At 45.9% G+C, this 27401-nt stretch overlaps 2 protein-coding genes across 2 annotated transcripts in view; both read right to left on the bottom strand.

Annotated features, from left to right (window-relative positions):
• The window catches only part of LOC143214553 (interleukin-1 receptor accessory protein-like 1-B), a 187021-nt gene that overhangs the window by 142705 nt on the left and 16915 nt on the right, over positions 1 to 27401 (bottom strand). The window lies entirely within an intron of this gene.
• LOC143214554 (uncharacterized) overlaps positions 1 to 27401 on the bottom strand; it is a 49336-nt gene that overhangs the window by 5847 nt on the left and 16088 nt on the right. Inside the window, exon 2 of the mRNA XM_076435767.1 lies at positions 1 to 27401. This exon is cut by the window's left edge and continues 5847 nt beyond it; it is cut by the window's right edge and continues 14308 nt beyond it. The gene's annotated coding sequence lies outside the window, so the exon portion shown is untranslated.

The raw sequence follows: 27401 nt of genomic DNA, 5'->3' as shown, positions 1-27401 counted from the left end.
CGACTTATTAAGATTTAAATGGGCAGGTGTACCGCCAGCTAGATGAGTGCTCCGCACGATTGAACTTGTTCCCCATTTTTGTTTGATAAAAAGAATTGAAAGAATCGTAGACCAATTTTGAAGATGTCGTTGTAAAGAGGAAGCTTCAATCTTCCAATTGGTGGCCAATTCATTCAGAAAAAAATGTTTTTAACGTTTGTACAGGCGATGGAATTTGGACCACACTCGACACAAAAAGTGTCTCCAGATTTTCACCTGCACTATAAAGCGAAAATATCCTAGAAGAAAATGAATACTGGTATGCAAAAGTAGAGTCTCCAAGCTTTAAAATAAGTTCAGGTTTGTGATTGTACTATTATTTCTCACGGAATTATCACGGGTCGAATATAAAAATGCGAATAAAAATCTGCAGACTGTCTATTACTATACATATGATAGTCGCTATTACCTGACCTATGTCGTTCTCGTGACAGTAAAATAGCTCTCGGCAGGCCATTAAATCGGAGAGACGTCCATCTTCGGAGGGTTAATAGGGAACGAAGATCGGTGGTCGGCCAAGAGAGCTCGGATCCCGCTGGATGTTCATTGAATTCGAATTTATGGTCGCCGGGGCTGTCGGGTCGCCGCGCATCGATCCGTGCACACGCACGATGCTCTCCGATATTTATATATTTAATTTCAGCTACATTGAAAACCGAACGGCCCCGGTCGAAATAAAACCGACCCGCGCGAGAGAAACGGTAATGCGATCGGATAAATATCGCAAATTGCCGATCCACTCGCTTTGACGGCCGTGTTTACGCAGTTAGAGGGGCGCGGCGCAAATGAGCCGAGCGTATTACGCACGTTAAACAATATCATCGAATTTGCGGCTGGTCGACGGCCCGTGACAAACGGGATTCGATGGACTCGCTCGAAAAATTACAGCTTCGCGATGGACCGCGACAAACTACCCTCCAACTCGAGGCCCGATTACGAGATTTTCTGCGCTGACACACCCTTGTGGAAATCACATCTTTCTGTTAAGGAACCGGTCAGACGCTCACCAGCGAGTATTATTGATAACAATAATACACCGTCTGGAAAATAATTGAGAGCTGTTTTCATCGCTTCAGAATGTTCTGTTGAACTTTTAGTTTTATTGCGAAAGGGGTTGAAATCTTACTTGTACGTTAAAGTAGGGATTATAATGACTAGACTGCGGATCTTTATGCAAAATAAAAATACTCTGCATTGATTATGGGAAACAGAAAAAAAATAAAAATTGATTTCATCCCCTGATTGACTTTGTTAAATTAGAAACAACGTTACAGTGTTCTGAAATGTTTCGAATCTATTACTGTTTTATATTTCACCCAATCAATTTCTTTAAAAATGCATAATGATCCGCAGTTTAATAATGATTGGCTCAGGATTTTTACTGATTTTTCGAAACAACCAGAAATCAAGTCTAGGAATAAAGGATCACGTTAATGAAAAGTCATATTGTCGGCGGATCGTTCTTGTCCACGGAATAAAAGAATTGAATATGTATAGGAAATTTCGTAATTTAATTATATTATTTGGTTATCACTGTTCGTTACAATAAAGGAAACCCAGACTACAATATGTATATTAATAAAAGTAACATGATTGTTAATTTCAGAATTTCTCGAAACATTAACAATACAGTGACGTTGTTGAAAATTTTTATACAATTCGCTCAGTATTGAAACTTTTTGGCAAAAAAAATTGCAATGAAAAACACCAATGACGAAGTTCTAAAAAATCATCAAAGCTCCAGTCGTTTCAGGCACAGGCCTGAAAAAATCCAAATCTTTGTCTCAAACTGAAAGAATTTATAAAACCTGTACAACGAAAGGATACAAAACTACCTCATTAAAAAAATGTAACCGATTCTGCTGCATACAAGGACGTAAAGAAAAGATCAAAATTTATACCTATTTGATAACACCGGTAAAAGTTAGTTACATCTTCGACTCACCATGTGCAAATAGGAAATTTCTTTGATACCAGACCTATGACGGGTGTCGCGCAACTGCCTGTTGCTTCTGTAAATTTTTTCGCGATGCGAGAACGAGCGTGACACGCAACGACACGTGACAGTCGTCCGGCAGTTTTCTACGTTGAAATGGCGTGCAGGCGACGCGCGAAATGGTCGCCGCAGGTGGTAGACAGACAGTGTCTTACCGATCGCGAATCGTTGGAAACTATTTTAGGTCGAGTGTCCTTAATTATTTCCGCGACGAATCTCTGATGAAACGGGGACACGAGTCTAATGAAGTTCGAGAAGGTTTCTATTTAAGCCATATTGATCAACGCGTGGTCATGTTCGCGAGGATTAATATATTTGCGAGTCAATTAATCAAATGGGGAAATTAAATTCGAGCCCATTGTGTCTTTCATCGATCCCGCCTGCTGCCAAAGTACTCACTTTCTGGTAAAACCATTTCCATCAACAAACATAATTTTATATTTTTGTACGATTTTATATTGTACATTTTTATATAGAAAATGGCGGGTTCTGCTATTTTTAATTTTCCGTTTAATTTTATATATTTACATTGAGATTGTAAAGACGCATCCATCAGGAATTATTTTTAAAAAATATTTCTTCGAGTATATATTATTTAAAAAATGGCTAAAAATGTGAACAGGCATATCCTTGTACAGTAATTTGAATAACGTAATGCAAAATATTGACTTTTAGTACTTTGTAAGCCTCACCGTTAAAGACCCGTCTCTTCCGCGAAGGCGCAGATAATTCGAGAATGTAAATTCGGTATCTCAAGACGTGTATTATCAAGGAGATATAATCGCAGCTAAATTACGCGGAGGCAGGAATAAATTCGCAGGCTGTCGTGCTTCGTGAGACGACGTTCGTGCAATTTTTAACGCGTCGCAGAGGGAAAGCAACTTCCTCGCGACTCGTAAAGGAAATCGTCTTTTCCACGTTTTATCGATACTCTTTTCTCTTACCGGGGGAACGTTCCATTTTACTAATGGCGACCCGGGCGAGAGAGAGAAAGAGGGGTGGGGGGAGGCAGGTGTAAATTAATAACGAGCTCGATTCCACGCTCGAGCGACGCGGCAATTAACTTTCGCCCGGCGAAAGGGACTTCTTTCCCCGGTGTGTCGTCATCCGGTCGTTCGTTAATCGTTCTCCGGGAACGATTCGCCTCGCCTTTCCGATCGAACGACGGATTTCCGACCGTTTCCTGCCGAGAGAATCTGCGAAACGGACTGGGGAAGCCTCTCTACCGATCGCTGAATGAAATTTCGAGCCGCCATTGTTCCCTCGAGAATCTTTTTGCAATGGGAAATGACGCGGGGACAAAGGCCGTTGAATAATCCGCTAGTTAAGCCTCGTCAATCTGTACCATTGCTGATGAGATCTAGAAATTCATGTTGTAACTAGACTGCGGATTTTATGACCAGAAGGATTAAGCGAATTTAACCCTTCATGAACAAGGGTCGTTTTCTTGAATTTCTTTCTTTTCAATATTTCACTTTTTCCCATTATAATCCCTCTAAACCAGAATTATTCAAAAATTTTTTAAATTCCACACTCAAAAATGAAAGCGTCGCAAAATCTGCTAAAGGATTCTCCAATATCCCAGCAACACTATAAATGCATAAGGATGCTCGGCAGCGACTAAAGAAAGACAGTATAATGGCGAAACTCGGAAACAAGGCTGCGAAGGTAGGGGTGAGGGGGGGTTGAGAGGATCGCGATCCGCATTACAAATTCCCGATCGGACCGCTTTTTCTCCAGTGTCCAGGCGGCCCGACGCAGCCCCCTTTGTCCCCCGATCAGTCAAACGATCCGTCTTTATCCCGGGCAAGTTCGGGACAAGAGATGCGGAGCGGTTTCGGGCTCGTCCGAGCGAAAACGAGGTAGGAAGGAAGGAAGGACGCGAGCACGTGGTGGGTGGAATCGTGGGTGGATGGAGTACACCATTGTGAACGGGCATTGTATCGTGGGAGGGGTGGGAGAGTCGGGAGGAAGGGAGGAGCACGAAAAGTCCGAGTTCGAGGAAAAGCTTTCGAGAATCGGACGAGTGGGTCGTAAATCGCGGAAAAGGGAGAAGCCGGAGAGGAGGTCGGCCTCTCTTGAAATAAACGAGCTCTCGACGAAGCCCCCCACCACACCCGTCGGTTTCTAAGGATTTCCAGGGGTCCTGTGGACGCGCGCGAATCGTTCGCAGTGAACCGGGATCCTCGCTAAGTATGATATACTGGTCGCGTGCCCCGGCTTTCCCGTTCTGCGAAATCTGATCCCGTCGAGATCACCTCTCGACGCTTCCCGGTAACTTTCTTTGTCATCTCGCGTGCCCCTAAAACGGATCTAGAAGATGGGGAACGCGGGTAAGGGGGGCTCGTAAACATGTTCGTAAAAAAATCTCATCGCGGTGGAAACAAGAGAGGACAAACGCTGCGAGAGGCACAGAAGTTGACGAGTGTCCCTTGTTCGAGCTCGATGGGGTTCGTCCACGTGGATTATGGGACCATTGGACACATAGGGGGGGGGGGCGGGCTACGGGAAAACTTGTATTGAGGGGGGACGTTCCGGCAGGCTTAACTTTCCTCGTTTCGCGCGAGACAAAGAATCCCCCGTCGAGTTTAAGTTAAACTCGCTATCAACCGGCAGGAAAGTTTCCAACGGCAGCTCTCTTGGTTAGAGGATGGCATGAGAGAAAGAAGGAGAGAGAGAGAGAGAGAGAGAGAGAGGGGGGGAGACAGTCTCGAAACGTTTCGATGCAGACTCGAGAGGAGAGAGACCCCGTGCAAAAACTCACCGTGAGACCGGTTCGCGGGGAACGTCTCGCGATCCTCTAACTATCTGCTCATTCCATAAGTAATGTCGTTTATTGACGCTGCCAGGGAGCTGCGCGAAACGATGCTAGCGTTTATCTCTAATCGCACGGCTTTTTTTGCTAATGGATTCCCTCGGATCGTTTGTCAGTTTAGGCGGTTTTTTGGGATAATGTTTGCCGGCCAAAGTGGACGAGGATCGTGGAAAGCAGCGTCGCCAGATCAGGGGAATTGACTCGAACTGATGGGAGAATACAGTTACCCTCTCTCTGTCTTTTTCTCTGCCAATTAAAAGCGCTTAAAAATGTGCATAAACATAGTAATATCGTTCGGGGAAATAAATCGTCGGAAAACGATGTTGCCCAAGGGATGGTCGGCTACGGTGTTCGCGGAAATGAGCAGAATAATCGTGCTCGAGGAATTCAAGCCGCTTCGCCGACGAATTCCTCAATTTCTTGGTCGGATATTTTTTCCTTCGGCCATCTCTCGCCACGAGAAGAGCCCAGGGATTATCGGGAAGGACCCGGGAGAACCACTTCTTTCAGGATGTAAAGGCCGTGCTCCGGGCTACCATGCTCTCGTCATTACATCGAGATACGCGGCGAGGGTGGCCGCCGCCGGAACGATAACGCGAGCTCCATTAAAACCGGACATTCTCGGGCTGCTTTCTTTTTCGTCGGCTCAACGACCCGAACTTCGATGAAAAAAGTGGATACCTTGGATACTGTCTTTCCGCCATGGAGTCCGGTACTCATCAAGGTTCAAACAATTAAATCGTGAGATGGAGAAAAATAGGAATAGCCTCAAAGTAATCGAATGTTATCTGACACCACCGTGAGGAAACATAGCTCGGTTTCTTTTTTTATCACACCTCGTGTATCGAGTTCAAAACTCGGCGTTCCTTCCACGTTTCCGGTCAGCCGCGCAAGACAGCCTGCATTTAACCGAGTTAGTCCTCCGCCTTCGGGGGTGGCTCACCCCCGCCGTAAAAGTTTCCTCCGTCGATGTAAACGACTTACAAGAGAGGCGGCGGAGCCCCGGATCGCGTTTAAGGCCGGCCCGGTAACGATGTTTACGAGACGAAACTTTTCTTCCGTGACGGAAATTGGATTATTTCGCAGCGGAGCCTTTTTATTCCGCTAATGAAACAACCCCTTTCCCCCTCCCCCGTTCCGTAGCCAACATTATTAACCCTTCGGCCGGCGGAATCTAGTTTTCTCGCGGCGACGAATTCCGAGCGCATACGCTTAATTTTATTCGAATTCCGTCTAATCGAGTCCAGGAACGAATACGCGCGACTTCCCTTCGGGCTAATAATTGGACTGCGGCTTCGGCGGATCTCTGCGACACTAGTGTCCCTACTAAAACCGAGTTCCTGAATCTCGAAAAGTTCTTTAGCTTTTGCTATCTCGAACTTTGAAATTTCGCGAGCAAAGGACGATAGATGAGCGAGGTGTCGAACGACATTTTTGTCGGGAGAGACCGGTCCGATCGATCACGGTTTTCGCAGTCTAAATCCGTGGGGGATTCCACGGAGAACAATCCTGATACTCGGTGCTGGCGGACATCTTTACGAAGCGCGCTGGGGATAAAGGCAGTCGTAAAGAGCAGAAACGGACGACCGGATGCAAAACGTGCGGAGACATCTGCGGTAATCCTAAGGGGATTCAGACTCCTCAGCGATCCCTTGCGGCTAACTTGGATGCTGATTCAACCATCGCCGTTACTGGACATTAATTAAACTGGCCGCTTTCTTACCCTCGATTTCGCCATTCTCGACAAGAGCGATCCCCTCGTTCTGGACTCGGTTTTCCTACGAATTCTGAAGCTCTACTAGATCTTTGGATTCTTGAATCTTCAGATTTTTCGACTCCCAATATATATTTTAATTCCCCAGATTCATAAATCTTCCGATTTTTGAACTCTCAATATATTTTAATTCCCCAGATTCATAAATCTTCCGATTTTTGGACTCTCAATATTTTAATTCCCCAGATTCTTGAATCTTCCTATTTTTCGACTCCCAATATATTTTAATTCCCCTGATTCATAAATCTTCCGATTTTTGGACTCTCAATATTTTAATTTCCCAGATTCTTAAATTTTCCTATTTTTAGGCTCCCCGTATTTCAATTCCCCAGATTCTTATATTTCCAGACGCCTTGATTTTCAATTTCGTTAAGATATTTAGGCTTCTAGGTCCAGAGATTTCTGAATCCCGCAAGTTGGAGGTTTCTAGATTCCTGGATCGCTAAGTCCCTCGGTTCCCAAGTCTCCAGGCTCCCAGATCCCTACATTCCTAGACCACTAAACTCCCAGATTCCGGGCCCCTAGATTCCTATACTACTAATCCCCTAAAACCCTAGATTTCTAGGTCCCTAAGTCCAATGGCATTATTCTCGATCGGAAGAAATGTTTATTTGTCAAGTTAAAATAACTCCGACTGCAAAAGTTTAAATATACAGGAAGATCAATGATTCTATATTCTAAAAAATCAGTCGAAACAGGTACACATAAAACCGCGGTAGAAATAGTGTTAAATCTGGGGTCACGAAGGTGCAAATAGAAAATTGCATTATTCGATATCGACTCGCCTAATGACAGCAGGTCACGAAATCCGAGCATCAGGGGCGGCTGCCAAACGAAACGAAGATTCGGCACGCGGTGGGCGAGTTTCTCACGATCCCAAGACGCTGCGAAAGAAATCGAAAAGCCCGTTCCTTTTTCTGTGCTGCGGGGCCCCGAGACATTCTTGGGCCGCGTTTTACCTGACTCTCGAAAGACGTGGAGAGGGACCGCGTTTTCGGCAGGACCCGGAGGGAGCACGGTCGGTGGCGAAAAACGAACAGAACGAGCCGGGAACAACGAACCAAGAAGAGCCGAGGTGAAAGAGAGAAGGAGTAAGAGGTGGAGGAGGAGGAGTAGGATCAGAAGGGAGATCGAGAAAGAAGAGGGCGAACGAGTGGAGGATAATAAGCGGCTCGCGAGCTATTCTCATTTCAGCTACGCGTGAGAGCTCTAGACACGTGTGAACAGCGCGCTTTCATCCTCGAGACTTTCTTCGGGGGAGTCGGCACGAGTTTTCGAGGCGAAAAACCTCGAAAGCTGCGACGATACTCGTCTCAGACCGGCCGACCGGTCGTCGACGGTTCCGGGAATTGTTATTCGCATGTCTCGAGACCGGCTGCGACCAATTGCGCGCTCCCGAAACGCTTCGGAGCACATAAACCCGAGAAAAATTCGAGTTCTGCTGTTCCTGGTACTGCTCTCTTCCACCTTGCTCAATACATTGATTTTTTAACTTGTCGACTGCTAACAACAATTACCTCCAAAAAGTTCTATAATGAAAATAATATTTTGTTGAAATATTTCTTTTTTCTTATTAAACTTTGACGCATCTATTCTGTTCACGAATATTGTTATTACTAGACTGCGGATCTTTATGCAAAATAAAAGATGTTTGCATTGACTGCAGCACACAGGAGCCAAATAAAAATTGTTTTCTTCTTTTAATTATACTATCAAGCTGAAATGAATACACTGATGTCCTTAAATTTTCTTAATTGGTCCACTGCTTTAAATTGTACGTGTCCATTTTCGTCATAAATGCATAAAAAATCCGCAGTTTACTTATTACTATCGAAATTCATCTGAAAGCTGCACGCACGAAATTCGCATGGCCACACACCTAAGAGCAACTTTCTGAGTGTACTCTCAAAGGGACACGCAAATTGAGAGTACTCTTGAGAGCAGTTATCGCCAGAAACTCTCAGATGGACACGTACCTTAATACGCACTTCAAAAAAGTAACTAGAAATTATTTTATGAAACAAGAAGCATAGCTGTGCCGATTCGGTGATTACGCATTATACGATTCGTGTAAAGTTTAATTACGAGTGGCGGCACCGGTTCTCACGTCTGCGGAGAAGTTCGCGCGGAACCACTGCGATTATTTCGCGGTTATCCACTCCTGTTCACGGTAGGCAGAAGCGTCGCGTCGGTGGGCTTCCACGCGAGGGAAAACTTTCGAAAACTTGCGGAAAATCCCGCGAGACGCGGGCTTAGAGGGCTCGGCACCGGTCGAGGATCCACTCGCCCATGAAAGTCAACTACCTCCTGGAATATACCGAATAGTAATGATTCCAAAGTCGCAGGGAACACACCAAGTTATACACCGGTGTGCGACGACGCCGAGGTCGTCAACCCTGCGCCGCCACCGGCTAATTATCGCATTAATATTCCGCGAATTAAGCGGCGATGTCGACGTCTGCAATTAAGCAAAAAAAAGTTGCATATAACTCCGAGAAGTACACCGTCTTCAGAAAGTTTCTGGCCACTTCGAAAGATACGCGAGGCAGAACGTTGTTGCATAAAGCAGAGTTATGCTATTCGGTTTTCTTTATGCTGTATTCGCTTTTCTTTTGGTCATCTGTTCTGCTCTTTTATGGTGCTCTGCTTGAAAGCCTGTTTATGTCCGCTGTGAGCTGCATAGGTGCACCGATTACCCTGCAGTCGGACAAGTATTTTTCAACGGAGTGCATTGTGATATTGATGGTTATGCAAAATATCAATTTTCTTCATCGATTACGCGGTACTGGCGCCAACTGAATAATAACACAAGAATAGAGAAGGCAAAGTTTATCGTGACAATAATTTTTGTAACCTTTTCACACCTTGTAGATCTTAGTAAACTTGGTTTACTTGACAAGACCTATTTAAATTAATTTTGCAGTTCAGGAAAGAATAATTTGTCGCAGAAAAATCTCTGTCACGAGATTTGCGGTCCGGACTTGTCGCAGAAATCTCGGAAATTCAGTTGCTCTGCTGTTCGCTGGAGCAGCTGTTCGCGAATTTTCGCGAATTCGCCGCACGAATCACGAGAGACCGTTTTTCTAGAGCGAAGGACCAGTCGTTCCGAGCGGCGGATTCGCTCGCTCGGGGGACCCCGTCGAAAAAGAATTCTGAAGCAGACGGAATAAGTGGCTCGGAGGGCACGAATTACCTTTCGGGGCCCGCCGCCGAGAGGTACGAGCTTCATGCGCGAGAAGAAACCCTTCGGAATCGAAGGAGGAACGTGTATGTTCTTTCCGGCGCGGCTTCTTTCGAGGCTCAAGGGCAATTCCGCCTGGTTTTCGAGGCAATCGGGCGGAATCCCGAGTACGCTCCTGGTTCCTCTAAAGATCTCCAGACGTGTTCATAACTCCATGATGCGTTCTCGTACCATCAACACTTTTTTAATACCAAAAATTTGTACGAGTTTACGAACCCTGGATGATTCGCCTGAAGCACAGCGTCCCAGAAATTCGATCGCTAGATGATTATAGAAAATTGTATACGCCACAAATGCTCAGAATGCACAACTGTGACAATTGCAGACAATTTCAGAGGCAACTGCAGGCTGGTAGAGCCAGTAGTATGGCGCGTGTTGCGAACTATAGCTGCATTGGTTTGTAATTGAGCGACTAGCGAAGGTAAGAACGAGGATCCTGGGAATCCTGCGAATCATGCAGCTACAGATGGAGAATCCATCGCAGCTTCGAGCGTAGCCAGCCGTAGGAGATTAATGATGGCGGTGTGCGTCGATAGGCGTTGAAGGATCAACAATCTATAGATCACCTAGGACGCATTGAACCCACAGAGTGGGTCCTTACATTTTTCTTCGTTCTAGGGAGGCGTTCGTTCATCGAGCAGAGTCGATAATTTGTTCCTGATGACGATCCACGGTGTGAGGTGTGAACCTAATGCGACTCGATCGATCGATTTATCGATACCATTAAACGATGCTCGGGCGTTTGCATTCGGTCGGAAAGCTGATATACTGGCCAAAGGATCCATAGATACGTGTTTGCGGCCGGATTAATGTCGTTCAGGGCTCAGCGTGGCTCTGTCTGACGCGATACCACGGAGACAACAGGTGCTAATAATAGCTGGGGGAACGTGGCGTTCACTTAACGCCGCCGGTTGTCACGGTTTACTTCGACCGGCCTCATAATCAGCGGCTTAATTAAACGACTCAGGGTAATCGGGACCGACGCTGCCAAACGCGAGAAGCAATGCTAACTGGGCCACGATCGAGTCCGCTTTGTGAACTTCGAGCTTGATTACCGGGTCACGGGATTACCCGGCTCCTAGATTCCGAGTGCCGTTCCGAGGTTTCTAGGTCCTCCGACTCTCGAGCTCTTGGATCCCTGGATTTTACACTTCTAGACTGCTAGATCCTCAAATCCATAGACACCGAGGATCTTAGGTCTCCAGATTCTTAGACTCCTGGATTTATATAAACACCCAAGTTCTTAAACTTCTAGATCCCTAGATCCTTGGTTTTTAATTACCTAGATTCTTAGATTTCTAGATACCTAGATCTTGTACCCTTAACAGAGAGGAAATTTCCTCTCTGCTTTTAAACGCTAGGTCCCTAAGATTCCTAATTCCCTAAACTTCCTGGCCTCCAAGTTCCTCGACCTCTAGATCCGTAGATCTCTATGCCCTTAGGATTCCAGTCCTCTAGGATCTGAAGTCACCTAGATTCTCGGGCCCCTACACCCTCAAATCTCCATTTTTCTAAATTCTGGGACCTCTACGTTTCCAAGACCCTAGATTCTCCGACCCCCAGACCTCATACTTCTTCATCCCTTTGAGTTTCAGAGATATTAGCTTCATAACTCCACAACCTCTTACCTCCCCACCTTTGTACACACCTAAAATCTCATGTCCCTATCTCTCCAAGCCCCCAGCTCCCCAAGTTCTTACATTCTCAGGTTAAATCGAGGTTACCCGGCAATCTTCGTGCACTCATCAGCTCCATAAATCAACGGCACGTAGCAGGGCAACGAAACTTCCATCATCGCGATAGAATTCGGAGGCGAACGTTTTTAATTAACGCCGCGATTGCGCTTCCCTCGGCCATTGTTCGCGGAAGTTGGGTTCAGATCAGGCACAAAATCGCAGCGTTAAGAGATTGAAAAGTGTTGCCGGTTAAAGCAGAGGCTGCATCGATCTCGGTTCGCCAGTAATTGCAACCGGAACTCTTCACCGGAGTTGATGCGCTTGCAATTTTACGCTCGCGAAATTTCGGCTGTTTCACGGCCCGAATCCGCCTAAACGTCGTTTCATCCATTTCCGAACTCCGGCGAGACTTGAGGACGTGGGAAACGCACCGAAATCGGAATGTGAACGAGAAACCCATTGAAAAGGTTCGTTAACCACCGCGCGCGGCTTTCTCGAAGGATCCCAGAGACCGTACCGGTACAAAGCGACTCCGGGCTGCAAGTTCGAGCTGGCATGGTGGCTGCGAGACACCAGACGAGCACTTCGGGGATAATTATCCACGGCGTTTAGGATCCACGAACTTTTTGCACGGTGCCTCGTTACGGCCGCTTTGAAACCCCCGTAATAATTGGAACAAACGCTGCATGATTTTTAACAAATTTGGCAGATTTATTGTGGAGATATAAATGTGGTCTACATTTTTTTTTATCTATGGACACTGGAGTTTCAGGGTCGAGATAATTCTCTGGAGATTAATAGCCCTCGTTTCGCAGGCTGGTCGAGATGAAAATGTAGCTCGAGCTACAAAGTTACATGGTTATTCGTGTGTAGTCAAATAGCGAGCATGTTATCCTTCGCAATTTATACATATAGACGGCTTGCTGTGTAACCAAATGTTAAACCTCTTGAATTTACTATAATATCGAGTCAGACTCGTGACGAAGATCTCGAATAGGCTCTACTAAATATGTTAGGGTGGATTTATAGTGGAGCAGCGAGGTGAGCTGTGCGGTGAAAAACAAAGAAAAACAAAGAAAATACATACGTACTTTTTCATTAGTATGTGTCGTAATGTTGTCACGAATGTTGGTTTCTTTTCACCGCGCCGCTATCATCGATGCTCGCAGCTCCACTATAAATCCACTCTTATATTCGTTTCAATTATATATTCTTCTAAACAACTGACAAACAACTTGTAGTGCAAGAATTATAAAGAAATTCTAAAGAAATTGGAAGAAACGGTAAGGATTGAAATAATTAGCGAAAGACATAAATATCTACTTAGCTTGTGCGTTGCAAATGCGGAATGTTTATTCCGCATAGAAGGCCGTGGTCGAATAGCGTGCAATAAACGTAGAGAATCCTCGATGCAGCAATATGGAGCGGTCGATCCGGGCGAGGCAGAGAGGAGGAGGTTTGTGTGGAATTATTAATAAGGTCTAATATAATAGCCGTCGCGAGAATAAAGCCGTGCAGGCAATAAATAGGTGAATCTGAATAATGGACGAGACAGGGATCGGAGCTGGGTTCAGCGTCGGTTGACAAGTTCTTGGTCGAACGGGGGCAACGAACGAGGCTCAGACCGCTGGAAAACACGTCCTCCGAAGGCGTAGGTGGATAGACGTTCATTCACATGCGCCGAAACGCCCGTCGGACGTTTCTGCATCGCACTCGGACAAAGGGGATCGCGATTATGCACTCGTCACGTACTCGTCGCGCCGGTACCGGTCTCGGAATGATAAATTCCCGAGGCATTGTCCCGTCCCGGGAACCGCTGTCTCTTCCGGGAACAGCTCAAAGGAGCCGAATCAAGGTGTTGGCCGATCCATGCCGAGAGACGATCGTCGCCCGCGATAATTAACAGTCCTTCCGAGCGACCATGATCGGTACGCGGCGAGCACCGGCTCTTTCTTGCCGAGATTTCGCGGGATTTTCACTTTCTAGACGGTAGCCGCGGCGTTCCTAATCGGCTTGCGTACCAGACGCCTTTGGGAGGTTGTTCAAGGCTGGTTTCGGGACGATATTGTCCAATAAAATGAGTATTAAAGCGTCACATTGAATAGAAATGTACTACAATTTGAGAATGGTAAATTTGCATCAGATTTGGCATGATTACCGGGTCACGGGATTACCCGGCTCCTAGATTCCGAGTGCCGTTCTAAGGTTTCTAGGTCCTCCGATGCTCGAGCTCTTGGATCCCTGGACTTTACACTTTTATAGTGACTAATAATAAATGCCTGAAATATGGAATTCGCACTTTTGAGAGACGATCCTTGCAGAGCAAATTTCGAATTATTAATTCCGGCTCCCCCCAAAACTCCAATAAAATGAAATCGAAGAAAGAGCTATGAATTAGTCACGAATAATTTTAGCGAACTCATTCAAAAGAATATGGAATGTACATCCCGCTCACCGTTGAATTTCCTGGTGGATTAACATCAATAGATTAATGTAAAACGCAAAGCACCGCGAATCCTGCTTTTCAAGTGGCTGCTCTAACCTATGAATATGAATTCGCATGAACGTCCGAGGTCCACTTATGGCTCGGTAATGAATGTCTTCCGCGAGAGGAGGGAGAAATAGGAGGAGGATCGGCAAATTTTGGTCGAAAAGCGAATAATTGCGGCGCTCGTAACAAAATGAGAGAGGTGGGAGGCCGCCAAGGACGATTGAAAGCGCGCGCGTTGCTGAAATCCGCGTTTCCCGGTGATTAATCGTCCGGACCATTTGCTAATCCTTTCACGGGCCGGTGTTTATCGAATCGCGGCCGGGTTTCGTGAGACACACACGGTTCTCCGGTTCTCCCAGGCGAGCAAACTTTGATAACTCGGGCTCGCGTACGTGTAATCAGCCTTTCGGGAAGTTCTATCGTGCATGTGCCGAGAGAAACAGCGAGAGGCCGCGTGAGTGAGGGAGAGACGGGCTGAGTATGTGAGAGAGAGAGAGACCCAGTGAGTGAAAGAGCGATTAAGTGAGAGAGAGACTGAGTGTGTGAGTGAGAGACCGAATGAGCGAGTGAGTGAGTGAGTGGGAGAGAGAGAGAGAGAGAGAGAGAGCACGCAAACAATCTCTGGCCCGCGCCAGTTTCCACGGATCGCTTGATTCCGACTATTCGTAACTTTCGCTTAATAATCCCGCCGGAGAGAGAAGAAGAGTGTGCGTGTGTGTGTGTGTGTGTGAGAGAGAGAGAGAGAGAGAGAGAGAACTCGACCTCACGAACTCGCCCAAAAGAATGAGAACTAATCGACCAAGTTTTTAATCGTGTTTCGACTTTTTCGACGCCCCAGCCAGCTGGAAACGCTTCTGGCGCCGGCGGATACCATTTAGCCGAGAATTTTTAGTTCGGCTTATACCTCACCGGTTCGGTGAGCTAGTAACTTTGAAAAGGTTGCAGGTAGACCGTCGATCGTTATGTAAATCAACGTTTGTTCAAGCCGTGGATGCTCGGGGATGGGATTTATATTGGTAATCTGTGGGTTTCGTTGAGGACTTCCCTCCGACGGAGAATATTTCGTTGAACGAAAATTTTTTAAAAATTTTGGGAATGTTTTTCAGGGTAGGGTCTCGATTATCCGAACTGTCCGAAGTCTATAGTGTCCAACACGCTCGAGATCTATTTCTGATATCACTGGAAGCACACCGAACCCATCGAGTGGTTTCAGCCTGAAGACCTTGGGGGATGGATCACGGCATGCGAATGACCCTAACATATTTAGGGCACGCGCGACGGGATCGGTTGATCCTGAAAGTTTCGCGGATGAGGGTAGCAATGGAGGGGGCGCCTCGTCTTCCGTGACTGGATCGCGTGCGCTGACGATAATAAAAGCTTGCTACCTCTAGGTAACATAAATATATCGTTAGCCTAGATTGATAGAAAATGGGGGTCACGAGCATCGAGTTCCTTACGTCGGCCGTTTAGCGGTGCGCGAATCGTCACGAACCTGGCAACCTGGAACTGGGTGTCCCGATTAGGGTTACGCGAGCAAACTTTCGTCAAAGAGAATCCCTGCCATAATTAGCTAACCAACTACTCCGCGCGGTATAATCGTCTTCGATTCAGACCTGGAGCACGCTTCATAATTGATACATTCTGATCAGAATCAAAGCGTGCCAACCTGTTTGACACTGTAGTGTTTCATTAACTTCTTTATTAGCATATTACTGGGAAATTGAGATTTCTGATATTAGTCACTCTTTCAACAGCCTTGCATTAGGCCCTAGCGATTAGATCAGTTCGGTGTGCTCAATCTACCGGCGCACAAATGGGCTTTTAACAGTGGACAAATCATTCCGTCATTGAAATACATATGTAATGGTAGACGTGGTAGCTAACGCGGTAACTCGATTAATCATCTGTTCTCAGAGTTTACTTCCAATCGTGGTGTAGTAACCTACATATAGAAATAAGTTCAAGGCTCCAGTGTTCAACTCTGGGCTTTAAATGACACGTTCTATTTGACGCGACTATTTCCAAGTTACGATTATTGGGATTGTAAAGATGAATAAGGAATTATTCAACACAACGTTTTTGTGTAAAAACGGCTAAAAATTTGGATAGAAACTATTATTTACCTATTGATTTGATGAACATAAAGCAACAAGATTCAGCGTAAAGGTTAAAAGCCCAATTTTTCACTCGTTCCTGAAGAACTCAAAAAGACTTCAATAAAGCATCAAAATCATCTCACAGTTGCCGGCGGTCCAAAAAGCGCTAAAAGACAGCCAGATAAAACCATCAACTCGGTTTCTAATAGATAACTACCTCCCCCAAGTCTCTGCCATCACAATTACAAGAGAAGCGGCGAAACGATCGCAAACCTCGACTATCAGCAAAGTAATTAAAAGTAAACTCCCAAGGGGCTCCCAAAGAGATCGATCTCGCTCCGACCAGCAAATCCAGCAATCGATCACGAACGCAGGTATCCAGGGAAGGTATTTCAGCGTGCTGGAAGCTCGGAGCACCTTCAGATTCTCCTACATAACGAGTGGTCGCGTCTAATCGTTAAGATACGAGTGCAAAGTATGCGATTCGAGGTTGCTGGCCGTGTTCCCGATGGATCACCGTGGGACTAGGGCCCCGATTTGTTGGGGTACGGTCCGTAGGGACTTAGGGGACTTCGAGGGGCACGCTAACAGGTCTCCCGCGGTCTTTGAGGATGTTTAAACAGTCCTCTCGACTCAAGACTGGTCTTTCTCGCGCCTGCCTTTCAGCATCGCGATAAAACGGTCCTCTTCAAGGCGGAGGGGCCCGCAGGGGCCATTTACCAGGGGCCTCAGGGGACCGTTGGCGTGTCACGCGAGATTGCAGCTGGACCCCACGCGAGGACTCGTGTCGGCCCGAAACCTGTCCCGAGATCCGTTCTGAACCCATTGGGTTCCTTAGAAATCAATCTGGGAACGTACCAATTGCTTCAGCGACAGATTTGTATTTTAAAATTGTTGCCAATAGCAGATAACCTGTCCTTGGGAATAGAAAATTCAGAAACCTATTTAGTTCATTAGTGGTGCTTTTATTTTGGTGTTTTTGCTTATGATTCGAAGAACATTGACGACTCCAAGTGATTTTAGTCTCCAATGATAATGATCTCATTAAAACCTATGTTATTGTTAAACTGCGGATTTTATTTGTTTGACAAAAATAGATATATTTTTGTAGCTGAACTTGCAGCTCGAATCAGCCGGTATTCTTCGTAGGGAGTGTACGGGTGGTTACGATGGTTTGAAGTGCAGCCATGAATATCCGCGATGAAACGGGCAACGAAGTTCGTTAACGTATTCCGAGACAGGTTTCGATTAAACGATTCCGGAAAGCGATTCCGGGCCGGGGCCCAGCTCCGAAACGCGATTCGAAAAAGTCGAAGACCGTCGCAGTTTCGGCAACTACTTGCCAGTATCGTAACTCGTGGCTAGCCAATAAACCCCGGCCACCTTAAAACTGCTGATACGAGGCGGGGGCCCCGCGCGATATAACGTTGTGCAGCTGCACACGAGACTGCACCGGCGCGGCATATGCAACGCAGGTCCCGGGGCGCGCTCGCTCGCCTCGATCGTTTACTTTCATGGTGCTCGAAGCAAACGCTGCCGAGGAACGGGCACCATAAATTTTCAGAGGCTTCGATGCAATTAGTCTTGGTGCCCTGGCGAAGCTTTATCAATTATCTCCCGCCAGCGATCGACCGCTAATTTCTCTTCCCATATTGCACCGTTCGGGAACATCTATAGCCGCTTATGAACACCTTGGGAGCCGGTTATGCGATCCAACCTGGCAGGGTCACCCACGTTTTGCATACTGTCTTCCGGCTGACACTCGGATAATGTGCGTCAAATGCACTCCCATGCATCACTTCCAGTAAGAGGCCGCAGTAACGGGCCAGAAAACATTTATAAAAAGAATTTCTTTCAGTACAGAAAGGCAATTTAGTGTAAAATCATTTAACAAAATTTGTTAGATATTTTTTCTGTTCAAAAAATGGCGACGCTCCCGCATACGGAACCAAATATTTTTCATTTTGGATCAGATCATAAGTCAGTGCAACTGTACATAATCTTTTTTGATACGGTAACGTGAAATGATCACTTTTATTATTATTATTATTATATACGGACCGAGGTCCTTTTATACAAATGTGTACAGTTTTGACAGTATAACTGATATAACAAAAAGAAGATATGACAAAAAATCTTGACATAAAATCTTAACCCAAGTCTTAACTAAAATTTACATAAAAATGGACCGTGCGAAACTAAACAAATACAGGTACGATTAACATACAATAGTATTGCGCAATTTTGTTTGGAATGCCTGTAACGTGCCATTAAAAAAATCGATATTGTTATAAAATATGTTAGAGCAAGCAATAATGCGATTTAATGGATTTCTTATTCCATATGAGGATTTGGATTTCATTGTTTGAAATCCTGCTCTCGTTCTCAAAACACGTTCGGGTACGTAGAAATTGATTTGCCTAAGGAGTTTATTTAAGACTTTTAACCCAGTGTTGAAATTGTTGTTTGACCAGTAGCTTTCGGCAAGCCAGCGTGCACCGGTCGACTACAAAAAATCCGCGAGCGCCGGGGCGAGCAGACGGAAGGTATAGCAACTTTGTGTTTCATTCGCGGCCGCGCTGAGAATTAGCATGCGGTAATGCGAATTTGCATACAACATCCGCAGTCTAATCTCGAACGAGCATTAAACGCGTTTGCGTCACGAACAGTCGCGATCCCGGTTGTTGTACCATGTCATTGACATCGAGCCGCGAACTCGAAGACGAGACGCGTCATTGGCTCGCAATTTTAGACTCGAAAAGGGAGACGCGGTGGCCGAGTCATCGTCCGCGGAAGAGAGAAAGAGAGAAGTGTTAACAATCCGTACCGATCGGTCCGCGAAAACTCGTAAACCGAAGCGGGGCACAGCACGCGTCCCGCCTCTTTCGAGCCGCAGAGCTTTGTTCCTTGCAAACTGCGCCGTTGTTTCCGCGTCGCCTGTTCCGCGAACACGTAAATGTCCTTTGCACCGGCAATTAGCGTTAATTCTGCTCCCCGTGGCTTCCGGTGCGAAATTCTTTTTGCCGTTGCTCCGCGAAACAGTTCCGGTAAGCGTCCGCTCTGCGTAGAGCTTCTGGAGACACGGTTTTTGACGCTTTTATTGTCGATGTTGCTTGCAAGTTGGCTTACATTGCAAAATATTACCTTTACGAAGATGTTAATTAACTTTCTTCTCTTGCGATCGACTTAATTAGTTTGTATTCTGCGTAAAAATTGGAATTTTAGTGGAAATTGCTTTACATTGTTAGCAATTACGTTACATTTAACTGTATAGTTTTTTTCCGGAGCGAGATGTTTAATTTTTAAGCCGTACAAAATTTTAGCTAACTAGTGGTAGCGCTAAAATGTAGGGCTTCCAGTATGGGACACTAAAAATTGACTGCAATCAGCTATGTGAGGCTCCTGCAGAAAATTCGTGTCGAATTTTTAGAGACCTTAAGAACCTGGAGAAAAACCAACTCAATTTTTATAAAACAGAATTCGCGTGCTTGTAACGTTGGAAGACAGTTGTAGAAAATGAACTGTTCATACAACCTCAGCAATTTTCACGGAAAAAAAGGTAGACTTTGAAATTTCGAAATGGATTTAGGTGGTCGAGGATTTCCGTTGAAGTTTGCGAAGTCAGGGGGTTCGTGCGGTCGCGTAACAAGTGTCCCGGTGTGTACAGAGCTTGCCGACGGCTCGGTCTACGTTGCCCCTTGCAAATTGCTTGGGGTTCGTGCTTATCCATTCCGCGGTGCATCGAAAATTGCCGGCTGGCCACGGAAGCCTGCACATGCACGGTTCCCCCGGCCATCGGAATCACGTATTCGGTCCCCGTCCTCGATTTCGTTCCGCGGACGGCCATTTTTCAGACCTTCCGACTTCGAAGGGAGAAAGAGCGAGAAAGAGGAATCGATAGTATCGCCGCTCTCTCACTCCGCCGATCGTTGGAACCGGAGCCGGTTTGGCCGGTGGTATTGTTATTGTTCATAGTTTGCATTGTTGCGGGAACCGTGCAAATCGTCTAGATGGAGGTCCGTGCACTTTAACGAAGTTGGCAGACTTTGCCAGAGTCCCTTTGCGATTCCACGCAAAACTCGGTCACCGGTTCTGCAAACATTTCGACCCAACGTATTGCGAGACCGATTTCCCGTTTCTGCGCTCTGTCGAGGTTTTCTATAATTCGACTCCCTCAAGGGTTCTACGTAGATTCTTTATAAACTTCTGTGAGACTTCTCGCCCGTCTTTGTAACGCTAATGTTACGTGAAATTGATGGAGAATTTCGTTCAAAATAGAATATCGTTAATCGTTTCGTTAGTTTCCAATTTGTTTATAAAATGCGGAATTTTTAATTTTACCATTTTTGATTCCTCGTTTGAAGCTGCTACGAAAGATCAAGCATCTCCAGCAACTGAATACGACAGAATGGGAATTCACGGTAGTATGCGCACAAAGGGATCAAGAATGGCAGTGTGTGCAGAGCTTTAGGACGCAAGAAAGAGGCAGGCATTCGCAAATTCGAGCCGGTCGAATGGATTTCCGCCTGGAGGTGCTCTCTCCGAAGCTGCTCTCGTCCGCAGGACCGGAAGAATGCGGGTTTCCCCGCAAATCGGGTCTATCTGGTCGTCCCGAACGATTTCCGCGAGCCGTGTAATGCTCACGGGCCTGATTAGATCTCGAGAACCGGGAGCAAGATGCCGAGCACGGAGCTGCCGAGGAATTTCTAAACTCCTGGCTGCATCTGATCTCCCTGCCCGCCCCTTTTTCCTAATTCGTAGGGTCTCGAGAGCTCGCCCAATAACCGGACCTCGAATCCCAATTATTCGCCAGGCCTCGATTATACCGTCGGAATCCGGCGGCTATCGAACGGCCGTGATTCGGCGACTGGCGCGAGGCATTATGCTCTCGTGGCCCGATAAGATTGCGTGGCGGTCTACAGCCGTCCGCCCATTAAGGAAACCGGGTTTCGCCGAATATTGTGAGACATTGTTATAGCTAACAAATGGAAGAAACGTCGATTAGATCGAGCGAATGATTGCCGAGGTTAAGATTTGTTGCCTGGTTTCATGGAAATTGCCAATTGAGAGATTCGAATGTCTGCAATTTACAAAAAACTTTAAAATCAGCGAAACGATGACTTAGACTACCCCCAATTTTCCTTGGACTACACCATACTCCAATTTCAACGAAATTCTTCACCTGGGTCGCGAGGAACGATCGATTTTACTCAGCATGATTTTCACAGAAAAGCAAACAATACGAAATTAAAGAACTGTATTTTACAAGAAATTTTAAAATCAGCAAAACGATCACTTAAACTGCCCCCCAATTTTCCCTGAACTACATTACACTTCGTCTCAAATAAGAAGCTCGCCATAGAAATCTCGCTGCTCAAACATGTTACTGCAAGCAACGCTTCCACGCTCGCATCAAGTGCCAGCCAAAGTAACAAGAAAAAGGCTATTCCGACTACGGACGACGGTGAAAGGGACTCGATAAAAGCTAGGATGGATCGTGTGTCGAAGCGCGAATCTACTCGATATGCGAGGACAACTCTTTAATTATTATCGGAGCGAAGATGAAAGCCGCGGGACACGCTCGTGCTTGCTGTGTCCGTTCTACCCGCCGAACGAGTTCCTTTGTGCGCGTCTTTTCCGCCGCGCGCGCGCCACGCCGTTGAATTTCACACGAACACGGCCACGTATTAATTCGAGTTACCGTTGATGGAGCTTTCTTTTTAAATAAAGTACCGGCCGGTAATTAAAGGGTGTCGCGCGGTAAGAGGATATTTTTCAAGTGACGCTCCACCCATCCTCTGAACCGTTTCGCGTAGCGTCGTGTTCGCGAAAATTAAAACGCCCTGGCATAGAGGAATTAAAGGCTAATGGTCGACTTGCCTTACGGTGCAATCTGTTCACCACCGTGGGCGATGATTTTCTCAAAATTCTAATTACGAGGCAATATGGAAAATTTCTCAAAAAATGTATTGAAGATTTAATAATCTATAAATAGTCGCATTTTATTCGATCATCTCAAGTACACGCACTGGTGCCCTACGGGGCATTACTGCGGCTCCGACTATACTTGAGGGCCACGTCCACTCAGAGCACTCTTTTCAGACAGAGCAAAATAGATCCCAACAAATCATTCTGTAAACAGGAGCCGAGTTCTTATGGCCGTAAAAAGTTGTGAGATCGAACAAAATACGGCCAAGTTGGTTAGCTTAGAAATACCTCTTGCAATACTGAAAAAAGCGTTTGTAAAAATTAGTTTAAAAGAACGCTATTCAATTTTTAATGAATTACATGGAGGGCTAAATTATTCAAACTTGGCCGCTACCTAACACCTTTTATGGTCATTGGTTTAAAAACAAATTGTTTCGCGTAAAAGGTGGTAGTGCAAGAACTTGGCTGGTGCACTACCGTGCACCTAGATATCATTTTCTCATAACGATAGTTCGAGTACACATAGTTCCTTTATTCTAACATCTCCATTCGCTCTCTAGAGCAATGTTCAAGCTCCCAGAGCAAGGAGCTTATCAATTACTAAAAGATACTGCTCTATTTCCAGCTTTTAAAATTCAAAGCCGAGGAATCCACACCCTGCAAAGATTTGACGCTCCAGATGTTTGACGCTTGGCGGATTCGACGTCCCAGAAATTTGCATTCAGCATCCCCGGCTTGCATACGCATGCAGCAGCATAGATTCGCGTTCTAGCAGGAAGAACCGAAGAGGATCCGCCGCTTAATCCTTCTTTTCGCAGTGGAATCCTCCTTTTGTGCAGGCTCTCCCTCTCCCTCCCTCCCTCTCTCTTACGGCCCGTTTCGAAACGGGGAACGCGCATCCGACACAATTGCACCGCACTTCGAACGCGATATTAAGTTCGCCATTGTGTCGCTTAACTAATGGACTTTCAATTGCGGCGTTGTTTGACTTCGCGGCAAAATACAGAAATTTTGCTCGAAACCGCGCGCCATGCACCTCTCGTCGAGGACCATTGTCGCGGTTAATGGCCGCTGGTTTCGCCATCGTCGCCGCCTCGAGGTGAACGTTCCCACCAGTATATACATCGAGAGTTCACGGTTCCCATTCGACCACTGCGAACCACCTTTGTGGCCGCAGTTTTCCTCGAGGAATCGATCTCTGACAAACCACCACCGATACTGAAAGAACCGTAATTATTAAAGCCAATTACCCGCGAGTTTTACCACGGTGTTTCGATTATCGAGAAATAAAATTGAATCCGATTCGCGGTGCAAGGTTGGTTCAAAGATAGAACTCGACTCGGATTGAGGGAAAAAGGTTACCCCTTCTCTGCCATTACTGGGTCACGTGGGGATGCTCGCCGTCGGAAAGTAGGGGAATAACGTCGTAGAGTGGGAGACAAGTCTTCATTTGGTTACGCTGCGTGGGATTTGTTGGATTCGTTACAAGGGGAAAGCTTCTTGTAAGATCGTGTCTCATTTAGAGTCGCCAGAAATTTTATGAAATTTATAAAAAAGTTATAAAGAAGCAAATTAATTCGGTGAAATAGTAGAGCTTCGTAAAATGAGCTCGGATAGATTGTTATGCGATCTTCTTTCGCGAAGATACGGTGATTCGAGCGTCTATGATCCGTTATTAGCGATGCTTTCAGTCTGGTCGTAACACTGACCGATTAGGGTTATCTAGAAAGATGATGGAACGAGGTCATGGCGCAAACAGCCTGGGAAATCATGGTAAATCTGGGGAAACAATTTTCGCAGACCTTCTGCAGGATTTCCGTTCTGGAACCTGTTAATCAGCTTTCTATTCGTATTTATTAATTCTGATCGTAACAGTGGCCGGTTAGGGTCATTTAAAAAGACGATAGAACATGTTGATGGTGTGGTAATCCCTACGGAAGCATTGCAATCCCGAGGGAACACGATTCAAGTAAGATTAATCAACCTTTCACGAATTTATCTATGATCTTTTAATTCCGAGCATGATACTGACTAATTAAGGTCATTCGAAACGAAGATACAATGTAGTCACGACGTGGTAATCTCTAGGGAAGCAAGCCAGAGAGAACACGATTCAAGCAAGACTTTCAATGTTTCATGGATCTTTTCCACGATCTCTGGAACACGTGTCAAATCCAACTTTCTCTTCAACACTGTTACCCATCTTTTAATTCTGCTTACAATGCTGATCAATTAAGGTCATTCGCGAAGACGAGATAATGAAGTGGTGCCGTAAGCATTTCTAGGGAACCATTTCAAACTCGAGGGAATTATGTTCCAGCGTGATTGTTCGATCTTTTATGAATTTCTCGCAGGATTTCCGTTCCAGGACGGGTTAATCGGTTTTCATAGCGATACATTTATTTTCCTTGGCCACGGAGCCGAGCCGTTTACGAGTGGACCATAACTCGACGTGATCTTGAGCGTGTTCGATGCTCGGGTTCGAGCTTGGGAAAGGAAGAGATCGATCCTCGACGTGGAAATCGATCGCGTCCGGCGCGTCGACGAGCCACGAGTCTGACTCGCGTCATTAGCGTCGATTCGCATACACCGGTATGCACACCGCGACTATTTATAGAATTCGCGTTCGCATGCGTAACGCTTATATCTCTCGATATGGCATAGTCGACACAAGCCTGTTTCATCGTCGAGCAATAATTCGATGGAAAGCGTGGTGGTTCTCGAGGAATGGTACCTATACCTCGAGAAACCCGCACTTAATGCCTCATTGCCGTGCAATCTTGGATTTCTGCGTGATTATCCGCGGAATTACTGCGGCGCTGTTTTATTCGATTTAATTCGGTTAATTATGCCGGCTTTAGATCGCAGAATCTCGCTGGATGCTTTCGATACCGGCGCGGCGGGGTGGTCGTCGGTGTCCCGCGCCGTCCAATTAAATAATAATCGTAATTGCAGCGATAATCGTATTCGTGGTCTTATTGGATCCCTATAAACCGAATGATGGCAAGTTTGATTCCCTCTGAATCCCTTTCGCGAATTTATGCTTTGTAAAGACTTGCTGATAGAGACATTTTGTGCGACAGGTTTTGCACTCTGAATTCACCCCTTTGCACGCAAATCCATCCCCTGGCAATTTAATGCGTTTCGTATTTGTGGCAACTAATAAAAAATAGTGAAATAAAAGGTTAGTCCAAAAAGGAAGAACTAAATTCGGAAAGGCAATTTATTAGCAGAACTCCAGGCAAAATTGCCTCAAAAACGATCCTCCCCCAAAGAACTTTCATCCCCGTGTGCGCGATCATACAAAATTACATAGCAGAAAGAAAAGGTCTGCAGCTCGATCGAGCAAAACGTCACGAAAGTAAAATATTTGGCTTAGAATGCTGCGAACGTACCACGCAGCATGGCGGCTGATCCTTAAAGGCATAATTCCGTTTTCCAACGGTTCTCTACATTTCCGTCAAGCAAACTCTTCGAAAGGCTGTTCAAGCTCAAACGGAAACGCACGAAACCGATAAAAAAAATAAGCCCGATTGCTTATTGGTACAGCAAACACTCGTGTGGCGTATGGACTGGTGCTCTCACAGGTAAAAATAAACGTGCTGCCACCGTGTCGACAGTCGGTTCATTATGCTAGTCGTATTTACACCGAATTCTATTGTCAATATACACTGGAGAGCATGCAGGCATACAATGAATAGAAATTATCATTTTAAGAAAATATAGACGAAGTTCTACTCACTGTAACCGCAAATTAAATAGTAATTTTTAAGTCCACAGTATAGTGATACGAATTATTCTAATTACCCGAGATTAACCCTTTAGGTATACAGGGGTCTCCCATGATCCGAACAAAATTCTGTACACTAGCTTTCAGCATTTAGAAAATTGCCGTTGTGGTGTGAAAAGAACAGGGCCAAAAGGTAGAGTGTTCTGGCACGACGTAAATACACGATGCAGCAGCAACGTCGACTCGCATAAGTTCGAAACGAAATTCCATCAGGAGCCGCCGATGGTCCCAGACCGCAGGAACAATAGACACGCTGCGCTGGTAGCATCAGAGAGTTCTCCTCTCTCCGAAGAAGCAAGACCAATTTCAGCGGCGTCAAAGCGTCTTGTTCGACGAATGAAATTTCGTGTCGGGAAACAGGGTGTGTTGGCAACGGAAAGAGGGTCCCGGGGAAAAAGAGTATGGCGGCGAAACGGGGCCACGTTTGCGGCGGAGGAGGCGACTGCGTGCAAAATGGAGGAGACAAGAAGAAGAACAAGAGCAGGATGGAAATTTATCGCGTATATATAAGGAAGAAAGTGGTTCGACCGGCAGTTGCGAGCATGTACCCCTCCTGCGTGCCCTTCTCCCATCGCCGCACCTGCGTTCTCCTACATATGTAACCCCATATAGACGGTAACATCCACGGGACACGGCTACGACGTCTGTCTCGACGCGTTACCGATCCTTTTACCGCTCTAATCTGCTAACCGAGTTGGACAAATTTCGTCTTTTTTGGATAGGTATGATGAGATGCTTTTTGTATTAATTAATGATTTTTCTATGGAATTTTCAGCAACATATTCGTCACATTTTGCTGATTAAAATGAGTCCAAACACGACATAATTCGCATCGTATTTACTCATTTAATCCATGATATTGTAGAACCTCGATTATGCGAACTGATCATAACGAGACTTATGTGTTCGGCTAATAAAACTTGTATATGAATCGTTTCCCGATAATGGGGAATTCAGGTATCATCGATTCGCATAATCGAGTTCTATTCAACCGTGAATTTGAACAGGCAAACATGCTCCGAATCGTGTCGTGTTTGGACTCATTTTTCTCGGAAAAATGTAACGAAAGCGCTAGTGAATGTTTCATAAAAAAATGATCGATAATAGGAAAGTTACGTCCGGGATTAGTATTGTTTCACTGACATATCTTATCCCGTATCATATTTTTGAGATTCTGGCCCCACAAGACCGCGTCTCGAGGTAGTGGGGATAACTTTTTCAAAAATTCAGGAGTCGAAACGACGGTCTCGCACGATGTTGGCGCCGAAACGCGCCCTCTTGGGAGGAAGACACCGTGTATTTTTGGAGGAGAGCCCCAGAACCCGGCGAAAATGTTCCACGGATGCAAATTGCGCTCCGAGAAAGTACTCGGTCCACCGCGGTATGTAAATATCCCGGCCTCGAATTAACAGGCCCACGAAAATCTGCCCACCCCCCATGGGGCACATCCATGGCACCGCCCCCCGTTATTGAGATCACTATACCCGCTTGCTTCGCTGTAGACCGAGCGGAATTTCAATGGTCCCATTGGAAGCTCGGCGACGTTCAGGTAGAA

Source organism: Lasioglossum baleicum, chromosome 12 (genome assembly GCF_051020765.1).
Source record: "Lasioglossum baleicum chromosome 12, iyLasBale1, whole genome shotgun sequence".
Taxonomy (NCBI): Eukaryota; Metazoa; Arthropoda; class Insecta; order Hymenoptera; family Halictidae; genus Lasioglossum; species Lasioglossum baleicum.
Note: the sequence above shows the minus strand (reverse complement) of the source record. Positions and strands in the feature narration are given on the sequence as shown.